Consider the following 12,792-nt stretch of genomic DNA (forward strand, 5'->3'; position numbering starts at 1 on the left):
TCTGAACCTGTGGGATGAGAGAAAAGAATGACATCAATGAGTGAAATACACACTGAACACATACAGTACACAACTACTGTACAGTATAGACAGAAATACACAAAGGAGTTATTAGGGTCTCTCTCTCTCACACACACACACACAGGGCCGTAGCCAGGGATTTCGGGCCCCATGAAAGGATATCACATCGGGCCCACGGATGTTTTTGGCCATTTGAAGCCCAATTTAGAGGAATATCTCATATCTCATCAACAAAAATGCACTCTTGAAGCTAAATAAATCCAAAACCAACAAGTTCATTATTTATATTTTTTTACTTCAATGTAGAACAGTAATTTCTTACACATGAGATTACTTTTAGCCTTTTAGTCATAAAGATTATTGAAAGATATTCCAGACTGAAATGTTATAACAGAATAGAGTATTGGCCAGAATGACATGAACATTTGGACACTTATTCAGCGGGTATCTTGTATGTTGCGTTCAGGTGCACTGTAAAAAAAAAAAAAAAAAATTGTTGGGCCCCCTGTCAGTCAAGGGCCCTTGGAATCGTCCACACTTTCATCCCCCAGGCTACGGCCCTGCACACACACACACACACAATTTGGCAGTTATCTCTCTCTCTCTCTCAGACACACACGCACACACACACACACACACACACACACACACACACACACACACACACACACACACACACACACACACACACACACACACACACACACATACACACACACACACACACACACACACACACACACACACATCCCCAGAAGGTGAGTCTAACCGTGCATTCCATTGCACCCGGAATGTCCGAAAAAATGACCTCCGACAGGGAAAAGTGCAATGGAACGGTCATTGAAGATGGAATTCCGAGTCGGAAACTCGGGCAGCATCCACCAAGCCCGAGTTTGCAGAGATAAACACTCAACATGGCGGTGCACAAAGAGACACACATGGTGATAAGTAAGCAGTTACTTTTTCACAAATCTTTCCACTGTATGTAGTGTTTGTGTTATGAAGCAACTTTTAGTTGCCATTTTGATTCCTATACAGTTGATTTGTGCTTGATAGAAGCATGCGGTAATCTACTACAGTAGCCGTCCATGTTCGTAGGCATCCATGTTTTTCTGCGCAGATGCACTGGAACGCATTTAGAGCGGAACGCGGCAATACTGTGTCAGAACTTCCGACATCCGACTTTCAATGGAAGGCAGCATGACTCCATCTCTCTCTCACACACACACACGCACACACACACGCACACACACACGCACACACACACGCACACGCACGCACGCACGCATGCACACACTCTCAGTTCTCAAGCTCGATTGCTTTGTTGCGCTCATCAAAACGAGACATGGAGGCTGTTGGAAGACAAAACAAAACAACTTGTATTGTATTATTGTATTGTAAACAGTGTTTTTAAGAGCTTTCCAGCACATTAACTGTATGATTCTCCCTGTGCTCTGTGTTTGTGTTGGGTGTTATACAGTGGCACAGCCGCATAGCCACATCAAGCCTTAGTGGCCGAACACACCATACGCCAAAGCCATGCCGAACTGAAGCTTGAAGCAGACTCAAGCTGATCTGACGCCAAAGCGGTCACACCAGAAACTCTTTTCCTCAGCGGCCGGCTCGGAGCTGCTGCTCTGGCCCCTCCCACCCCTCACAAATTGCATTGACTTCATGCCTGGCAGCTCGGGATCAGCGCGCAGCACGCTTGGAAAATAGAACAGAAGCTGAAACTATCGGATCAGCGTGGCATCGACGTGGCGTGGCGTGCGGCCGGTGTGAATGGACTCTTTCTTTCTATAGGGAATAGGAACCGCAAAGCATTCTGGGTGCGCCGCCGCCATCTTTGATGGATAGCTCAAGTGGATGGTTTTAACCCGTGCAATGCAAACAGACAGAGATAACGATAAAAAAGAGAGAAATGGTTGGGTTTTACTTGTGTTTGGGGGTGCCGGGTGACGATAAAGAGTGGGGAAAGTTGTTGATTTTTTTTAGATTTCCATCTGCAAAGAGCAAACATGCCCAAAGACAGCTCTGGATTCAGTGTCTGCCGGGACAGTCACAGAGGCCTCCAGCTGGTATCAGTCACAGTCAGAAAGACGGGGAGTCCTGACAGATCGCCGCCTGGTGGTGAGAGTGGGCAACCTCACCTCCTCCCCACTGACGATCAGCATAGGATCGCCCCAGGGGTGCATCTCCAGCCCCTTCTGGTAAGACCTCTACACCCACGACTGCGTGGCGACTCAATCTTCGAACACCATCGTGAAGTTTGCAGACGACACAGCAGTCATGGGGCTGATCTCCAAGAGCGACGAGACGGCCTACAGAGAGGAGGTGGGGGCCCTGGAACAATGGTGCCAGGACAACCACCTCACTCTGAACGTCTCCAAGACTGGTGTACATGTGCGAAAGGGTGGACAGCTTCAAGTACCTGGGAGTCAATATCCACCAGGACCTGACATGGGCCACCCACACCGCCACTGTTGTCAAAAAAGGCCCAACAGCGACTACACGGACTCAGGTGCCTGAAGAAATTTGGGCTAAGGCCAAAAATCCTTAGGGACTTGGCTGACTGGCTGCTTCACCACCTGGTACGGGAACTGTACCACCATGGACCGCAGGGCGCTACGAAGAGTGAGACTCGCGGCCCAGCACGTAACAGGATGTGAGCTGCCAGAACTGCATGAACTGTATAACCAGCGGTGCCTCAGGAGGTCCCTGAAGATTATCAAGGACACAAACCACCCCCACAACAGCCTGTTCTCCCTGTTACCCTCAGGGAGGAGATACAGGGTCCCAAAAGCACGCACAAATCGCTTGAGGAACAGCTTCTTCCCGCAGGCCACGAGACTCCTTAACATACACAAATAAACCCCCAACAATCATGTAGTAGCTGTACTGTAGCTGCTGCCATTACGTATGTCTAATGTTTAATTGTATGTTTAATTAGGTATATGCTATTTGCACCTGTGCAAACAGAATGTTAATTATGTTTAAAGTATGTCCATGCCATTTGCACCTATGTGCAGTGAATATGTCACCGTCTTTGGCTTGTCTTATTGCTTTACTGCCTTATTGCTTGTTGCTTCTCTTGTTTTCCTGCACCTATATGCCCTGTTATTTTGCACTAGGGATGGGAATTACGGCTCTTTGAAGGGAGCCGGATCTTATGGCTCCGTTCCTTTCTGAGAGCCGTTCAAAATAGCGGCTCCTCGTTCTTTTTTTTCTTTTTTTTAATGGGGTGCGCACTACTGTTTCTCTGCGAAATCACTAAGATAATGATATGGTATGATTTGGATCAGATTTGATTAGACCCACCACTATTTCATTTTCCATCAGTGGACTGCAGCAGCATTACATTACTCATACAGTATTTCCAGACCTAATGTCAATGATCTACATTGTAAACATTACACAAGGTGACACCATATCATCTGCTTATTTAGTCAGTGAATTTACTGACTAAGCTGAAAGTTGGCTGTCCTTGAATGCAATTCATGCAACACTTCGCTACCCAGAAAGTCGGCAGATGCACTCCGCGGCGTAGCCCGTTTTGATATTAAGCTGAGTCCGCCCAGCCAGGCCAGCTACAGCATGCGCCGGTAGCAATTAAGGAGTGCACCCGACCTATCCTCCCTGCCCCATGCTCCCTGCTCAGCGGACTAGCAGAGGGAGGGAGGGAGGTCTAACCTGTGTGTGTGCTGGGGAGCGGCAGGCAGTGAAATTTGGGCACAACATTAAAACGAACGGCTCTCAAGTAGGACTCGGTTCCCTTCGTTCATAGCAAAGAGCCGTTCAATAGATTCGGATCGTTCACGAACGTCACATCACTAATTTGCACTATGTTGTAACGGAGTCTACAGCACAAGAATTTCACACGTGATACTTGTACTACGGAGTGACAATAAAAATCTTGAATCTTGAGAACACACACTGGGAGTCTGGGAAAGTCCTTATCATTACGGGTTTCACACTCTTCTCATTTATGTTTGTTCCACTGTCTGCCAGGCAGTGTTCCACAACATTTACAGCCTGGTGTGTGTGTGTGTGTGTGTGTGTGTGTGTGTGTGTGTGTGTGTGTGTGTGTGTGTGTAAGAGAGAGAGAGAGCATGAGACCACGCATACTCGTGTGTGTATGAGTGCATATGTGTATGTCTGCATAATGTGGTATACGCCAGCGTTTAATATGGGCCCGTCATATGGGGTTGTGTTTACCGTGAATACGACAAGAGTCCAATTGAACGCCATGCGCATGTGCTATTCACGACATGTTACATGTTGTGACGTGTGACATGTGCTATTCACGACATGTTACATGTGTTACAAACACCTTACGACCCCAGTTAACATCACTGATGACGCGTCCCAGCGCATGCTGTAGCATTATATTTTGAATCGTATGAGTCTGGCTCCCCTGGCCAGTGACACTTAGGAATAGTCTCTAGGTGACAACCAAGTATAGTTTGGTGACAAGCTGGAGAGACAGTTGACGGTCGGAGAGACGGCACCCGGTTCGGGATGGGTTTAGCACCCCAGCCTGGCTCTCTCGTGAGGGAGAAATCCACAAACGCTTTTTTTTTTGTTTAGTTTATTTGTTTGACAATTCAAATTAAAAGGACACTTCCATGGTTGCAACACCAGAATATATGCACAATTAAAAGAACATCAAGGATAACACAAAAAAGTTACAGAACTTATTTCATTGTGGTCCGCTACAGATTAGCCTCCTGAAAAGCTGTATAAAGATCTGCGCGGCCTGGGGTCCTTCAGGCTAGAGCGAGGTGCTCGCCGCAGGAGAATGACGTGCAGCGCACAGGCCTCCTTGAGGCATCCTCTTTGTCTATGGTACGCCATGATGGTACGGCATAGTAGGATTGCCTTTTGGGAGGGTCTGGTGAGACGAAGGAGGAGCGCGGCCTGGATTAACCCACAGAGCCTTAGCCCTCCATGCACCGAAGGGTCTTTCAATGCTGCGGTGTAGCACTAGCTCTATTGCAGCGGATTGGGCATGATCAACCCTTCCGCGGGCAACGTTGCAGACAGAGTAGGAAGGCTGATCCGTGAGCGGCTGCTTCTGGGACGCAGGTCGGGGTCTTAATCGGCCTCGGCTGGGTCTACTGGGCGAGGGTGTATGATGTTGGACAGACCCGAAACACCTTACGACCCCAGATAAGATCACTGATGACGCGTCCCAGCGCATGCTGTAGCATTGTATTTTGAATCGTGACGTGTGACATGTGCTATTCACGACATGTTACATGTTGTGACGTGTGACATGTGCTATTCACGACATGTGACATGTTGTGACGTGTGACATGTGCTATTCATGACATGTTACATGTTGTGACGTGTGACATGTGCTATTCACGACATGTTACATGTTGTGACGTGTGACATGTGCTATTCATGACATGTTACATGTTGTGACGTGTGACATGTGCTATTCACGACATGTTACATGTTGTGACGTGTGACATGTGCTATTCACGACATGTTACATGTTGTGACGTGTGACATGTGCTATTCACGACATGTTACATGTTGTGACGTGTGACATGTGCTATTCACGACATGTTACATGTTGTGACGTGTGACATGTGCTATTCATGACATGTTACATGTTGTGACGTGTGACATGTGCTATTCACGACATGTTACATGTTGTGACGTGTGACATGTGCTATTCATGACATGTTACCGTAAATTCCGGACTATAAGCCGCGGCTTTTTCCCCGTTTTTTGGCCCCTGCGGCTTATATAACGGTGCGTCTTATCTATGGATTTTTTCAGAAAAAAAAAAAAAAAAAAAAAAAATCTCTCTTTTTTAGCACTCTTTCTAACTATAAATCCACTTCTGTTTTAATTTCCTCTCTTGCCCTCTTTTCACCACACCGCGGACACTGTGTGCACTGTAAAAATAAACAACGGTGGTGTTGTGTTATGTTGTTTTGTTGAAATGTTGTAATACGGTAAATGGGAGCTTCCTCAAACAGCCATCTCTTCCCGACAATCCCCTCTGTGCGTGACCACTTACATATGGTAATTACGGTAAGCAAACGGCCACTCGGGCAACAACTCCCTCCCCCGACTACCAGGAGAAAATCACAAACTTCAGCGAATTCACACAAAGGAAGATCAAGGAATATTCACAACAAGACGAGCAGTAGAAGCAACACTCTCACTTACCATGGGGAAGGTACGCAGAAATTCACACGAGGCAGCTTTCAAGTTGAAAGCAGTCAATCTCGCATTAAAAGAGAGCAGCCGCCGATCAAACAGAGCAGCCGCGCGTAACCTGGGCAAAAGGGACTGTCCGTCCGGGGGAGAACTACTGAACAACTCCCTCCCGACTATCAGGAGAAAATCACAAACTTCGGCGAATTCACACAAAGGAAGATCACGGAATATTATAGGAGTGTGAAAACATCCACAATTACCAACGGGTTCCAAAACGCTGGACTGCTGCGGGATGAAGAGGATGACGCCACGGGGACTGCCCCCTAGTCCGATACCTCACGAGTCCGATACCTCACGAGTCCGACACCTCATGGTTTTGGGTTAGGGTCTGGGGGAGGTTAGGTTTAGGCGTGGGGGTGGGAGAGGTTAGGTTTTGGGTTAGGGTCTGGGGGATGTTAGGTTTAGGCGTGGGGGTGGGAGAGGTTAGGTTTTGGGTTAGGGTCTGGGGGAAGTTAGCCTCTTTTTTCGGACTCGTGAGGTGTCGGACTCGTGAGGTATCGGACTCGTGCCATGGCACCTGAAGGAGAGAGGAGAGTGGTTGACGAAGCCACCCTGAACCTGTTCGTTTCCGACACTGAAGATGAGGACTTTGGTGGTTTCAGTACGCAGGAAGAAGAGGAAGACGAGGATTAGTGACTTGACTTCTCTGGTTACAGGTTTGCTGCACATATACGGTAGCCTATTGTTGTGTGATTTTGTCTGGGGATTAGTGACCTGACTTTTGTTTTGTTTTGTTGAAATGTTAATAAATGGGAGCTTCCCCAAACAGCGATCTCTTTCCCGACATTCCTCTCTGTGCACGAACCCTTTCATATGGTAATTAAACATCAAAACACCCGCGGCTTATAGTCCGGTGCGGCTTATAGAAGAAAAAAATAGTCAATTTTGGTCCCGCGGCTTATACACCGGTGCGTCTTATAGTCCGGAATTTACGGTACATGTTGTGACGTGTGACATGTGCTATTCACGACATGTTACATGTTGTGACGTGTGACATGTGCTATTCACGACATGTTACATGTTGTGACGTGTCTTGGTGGATGGAAAGTTAATGTGATGTCAGCTGTAATAGAGGTTTTCACAGGTCTGAGGATCATGTTGATAACAGTCTCATCTTTTTTCCTCGTGTCATTATGCCTTTGCATTTCCTGCAGCCACTCACTAGCTAGCGTTAGCTAAATTGTTAGCCTCGGTGGCTTCTAGTCAACTGCACATGCTCACGACGTGACCACTTGAATGCCAAGCATGTCGTGAGTTTACGATGTCAGTGCCCCAGCTGGATAGTGGGAGGTCGATGCCAAATTTTGATCCAATCAGAGAAATGTTGACCTTTTCTGGGAAACGGAAGGTCAGATCGCGATGCTGTTAAAGGACTATGTATTTTCTCACCCCGAATCCAACGCTGCCATCCGTGAGTACGAGTTACGGTTGCGGAGATACGTCCGCCCTGCCTGCAGGACTACAGGACAGAGATAGAGGACAGCGGGGGGTTGGGGGTTTCAAGTCACTGACCAAACACTCTATTTCAGTGATTGCTGTCAGAATATAGAGCCATTTAACACTTATTTTAACACAAAAACATCGCTGAATGCAGCTTTAACAAGCGTTAATGACCCTTCTACAACAGCATGAGTGAATACTGGATTCTGATTGGCTAGCAACAGTGGTAAATAGGCCAACAATCTACAGTTCGGCTCCAACCGCAGTATCACTCCGCTCCCTGATGAATGAAGAACACCTGTGCTGACTCCACCCACTGTTAGCCTGTCAGTCTACAAATCTCTAACAAGGAAATGTCCGATTTCATAGTAACGTTTGATTTACTGGGTGGATTGAGTTTTGAGCAGTGGTTAGATGAAGATGAAGGTGAAGTGAACAAAGAACGACATGGTGAAATTGGGGAGAGAGAACTGGCTGAGCTTGAGTTGTCACGGAGTGAACCTGGGACTGTCAATGGAACTATATTCTGTGGCGGAAGGATAAATGTATTCTGAAACCAGTAATGATTGTAAATAAATGAATTGAATGTTACAATTGTGTATTTTTTATATTATGTGGTAGCTATTGTATTCGTGGTAAATTTCTTAAATACCAGGTGGCGGAGTTTCTGCAGGCAGTCAAACGTGGATTACTCGATGCAGAAAACATATCCACAAGGTAAACACTGTATCATCTGCTTTATATTACTGAGATTATACATGTCATATATATGTAATTTTTATATATTTTTTTTTATATATTTTTATAATAATAATACAAAGCGGGTCGAAAATCGGCAACGCCTTAAAGGATGGGTTTTCCGTGGGGAATATGAATATATATTAAATCTCACGCCCCTAAGGTTTTCGAATCCGTTGAAATTTTTGAAATTGGAGGTTTACTCACAGAGATATCAACCGAAATCCACTCTGTGTGTGGGGGGGGGTGGTGGGGGGGAGGTGCGGGTGCGGGGACTCGAAATACTACATTTCCCACAATGCACTGGGCTCGCGTGGCCTTCGTTTTTATGCCCACCCCTCAGGCATTTGGCTGATATCAAACTCCAGTAGGTGGCGGTAATGCACATATATGTTTGCCAACCGCCATAAAACTCAAAGAAGAAGAAGAAGAAGGCTTCGACAATGAAATATACAAAGAACAAGAAATAAATCGAAAATAAAATTGCCTCCAAATTGCACCAAATGTAAACGGTAGTATATATGTCGGGAGATGTCTTCATAAAAAATTTTTCATGCATTTTAAGGCATTTTCGTAGGAGTTACGCGCATCTGATGTTGTAACTATTTTCTGTAAAAATGTGTAAAAACGGGTACATTGCTCAGCGTTGATTTCGTTACTTCAACCCACCTACTACTAGATGTAAAATTTGGCGAGCTTTCCAATGCCGCCAGTCCCGTGTCGATTAGTGCTTCCGTTCCCGAGATAATGGTCTCTTTGCAAGGAACTATGGGAAGCTAATATTAGCTACAGCAGGCTAGGCGGTTGACAAGATGGCTGCGTTTTTGTTTTGGTCAAGGCCTCTGAAGGGGCGTGGAGGACCTCTAGAGGCGGGACCATGGCCAACAACAGTTGTAGTTCATAGGTGCACGACTTCCGCAAGGCGGACTTAGGCCAGATGACGCGAAACGCGTCGGCTGGCCCAAAAAATATGTGAGAGATGCTTGATATCTCTGGCAGTGAATATCCAATTTCAAAAATTTCAACGGATTCGAAAACCTTAGGGGCGTGAGATTTAATATATATTCATATTCCCCACGGAAAACCCATCCTTTAAGTGCTGGTTAACAGCAGATGATGGCTGTGTGCTGAAACGCGTCTGCTGTTTTTCTCGATAGCTGACCCATTTGATGGTTCATTTTGTCACTCTGCTTGGCGGCCTGCGTCACCTCCAGTGCAGGTGCAACCATGTGCGTCCTGAGCCAACGCACCCGATTATGGCGGACGTGACGCACAAGAGGTAAGTGTTCTAACACTGATTAGAGGCAGATTGCGAGGCAAAGTGTTATTTTGTGGCCCTGTCGTGGGCTTTTTTTATGGGTGAAGCATGTCTGATAGAGCAGACGGATGTAAATCATTCTTCTGAGCGTACATGTGCACGCGCACACAAACACACACGAATGCAGACTTACATGCGCACACACATGCACGGAGAGAGAAAGTGAAGCGTACGCGCGCGCACACACACACACACACACACACACACACACACACACACACACTAGGGAAATACTAATAATGTTTTGAGGACATGGCTTTGGAGGTGGTCCCTATTTTGCCTGGGCTCCCTCATGGTTTCTTCCAAGTCTTGGGAGTTTTTCCTTGTCATATTGATGACATATTGATGACATATTGATGCCATATTACATATTGATGACATGATCAATGTCATCATGTAAAAGAGTGTAGTCACCTGTAGGTCAACAGTTGACCTGGACGTATCCATCTCATGTAAAAGAGTGTAGTCACCTGTAGGTCAGTAGTTGACCTGGACAAATCCATCTCATGTAAAAGAGTGTAGTCACCTGTAGGTCAGTAGTTGACCTGGATGAATCCATCTCATGTAAAAGAGTGTAGTCATCTGTAGGTCAGTAGTTGACCTGGATGAATCCATCTCATGTAAAAGAGTGTAGTCACCTGTAGGTCAGTAGTTGACCTGGATGAATCCATCTCATGTAAAATAGTGTAGTCACCTGTAGGTCAGTAGTTGACCTGGATGAATCCATCTCATGTAAAATTGTGTAGTCACCTGTAGGTCAGTAGTTGACCTGGATGAATCCATCTCATGTAAAAGAGTGTAGTCACCTGTAGGTCAGTAGTTGACCTGGATGAATCCATCTCATGTAAAAGAGTGTAGTCACCTGTACGTCAGTAGTTGACCTGGACAAATCCATCTTGTGTAAAATAGTGTAGTCACCTGGAGGTCAGTAGTTGACCTGGACGAATCCATCTCATGTAAAATAGTGTAGTCACCTGTAGGTCAGTAGTTGACCTGGACGTATCCATCTCATGTAAAATAGTGTAGTCACCTGGAGGTCAGTAGTTGACCTGGACGAATCCATCTCATGTAAAATAGTGTAGTCACCTGTAGGTCAGTAGTTGACCTGGACGTATCCATCTCATGTAAAATAGTGTAGTCACCTGTAGGTCAGTAGTTGACCTGGACGAATCCATCTCATGTAAAGAGTGTAGTCACCTGTAGGTCAGTAGTTGACCTGGACAAATCCATCTTGTGTAAAATAGTGTAGTCACCTGGAGGTCAGTAGTTGACCTGGACGAATCCATCTCATGTAAAATAGTGTAGTCACCTGTAGGTCAGTAGTTGACCTGGACGTATCCATCTCATGTAAAATAGTGTAGTCACCTGTAGGTCAGTAGTTGACCTGGACGAATCCATCTCATGTAAAATAGTGTAGTCACCTGGAGGTCAGTAGTTGACCTGGACGAATCCATCTCATGTAAAAGAGTGTAGTCACCTGTAGGTCAGTAGTTGACCTGGACAAATCCATCTCATGTAAAATAGTGTAGTCACCTGGAGGTCAGTAGTTGACCTGGACGAATCCATCTCATGTAAAATAGTGTAGTCACCTGGAGGTCAGTAGTTGACCTGGATGAATCCATCTCATGTAAAAGAGTGTAGTCACCTGGAGGTCAGTAGTTGACCTGGATGAATCCATCTCATGTAAAAGAGTGTAGTCACCTGGAGGTCAGTAGTTGACCTGGATGAATCCATCTCATGTAAAAGACTGTAGTCACCTGTAGGTCAGTAGTTGACCTGGATGAATCCATCTCATGTAAAAGAGTGTAGTCACCTGTAGGTCAGTAGTTGACCTGGACGTATCCATCTCATGTAAAAGAGTGTAGTCACCTGTAGGTCAGTAGTTCACCTGGACGTATCCATCTCATGTAAAAGAGTGTAGTCACCTGTAGGTCAGTAGTTGACCTGGGCGAATCCATCTCATGTAAAGAGTGTAGTCACCTGTAGGTCAGTAGTTGACCTGGACAAATCCATCTTGTGTAAAAGAGTGTAGTCACCTGTAGGTCAGTAGTTCACCTGGACGTATCCATCTCATGTAAAAGAGTGTAGTCACCTGTAGGTCAGTAGTTGACCTGGGCGAATCCATCTCATGTAAAGAGTGTAGTCACCTGTAGGTCAGTAGTTGACCTGGACAAATCCATCTTGTGTAAAAGAGTGTAGTCACCTGGAGGTCAGTAGTTGACCTGGACGAATCCATCTCATGTAAAAGAGTGTAGTCACCTGTAGGTCAGTAGTTGACCTGGACAAATCCATCTTGTGTAAAAGAGTGTAGTCACCTGGAGGTCAGTAGTTGACCTAGACTAATGGCCCTTGTGTAAATGAGTGTAGTCACCTGTAAGTCAGCAGTTGACCTGAGCAAATGTTATGCAATTGCTCCACTGTGATGTCATCAGCCTCCTATGGACATTAGGGAGCAGAGATATTCAAGATACAGATATTCAAGCCCCTTCGGGGGCAATAGGCTTGAACCCCTGGTATTGTCGCTTGCGGCTATATTTATTATTATTATTATTATTAGGGGTCCAAGCACGAAGTGCGTGGATCCCTATTGTATCTGTTCCGTTTATTATTATTTTTCTTATTCTCCGCTAAAACAGTATGCACGGCAAAAACTGTAAGGGCTACAGTAGCCAGACTTTGCACATAGGTTGGAAATGTGCCCCACTACTCAGAGACAAAAAATTAGCCATATTGACCAGATGGTGGCGCTATAACAGACCATTTCACGTATTGGACCATAACTGCTGAACCGTGAGGCGTAGAATCAAAATTCCACATCTGCTGGATTCCCTGGATCAATACGCATCTATCCATATAGACCACGCCCATTTAAGTCTGCTAGATTTTCCGCCATCTTGGACTTTCTCAAAAAAAAAAAAAACGAACTCGTCCTAGGCCATCTGCCCGAATGAGCGCAAACTTTTTGTGTGTCATCTCTGGACTTCCCTGATTAAAAATCTTAGAAAGAATTTGGATACGTGAAACCGTCTTGAAATGAT

This window comes from Poromitra crassiceps, assembly GCF_964638095.1.
Source record: "Poromitra crassiceps genome assembly, chromosome: 6".
Classification (NCBI taxonomy): Eukaryota; Metazoa; Chordata; class Actinopteri; order Beryciformes; family Melamphaidae; genus Poromitra; species Poromitra crassiceps.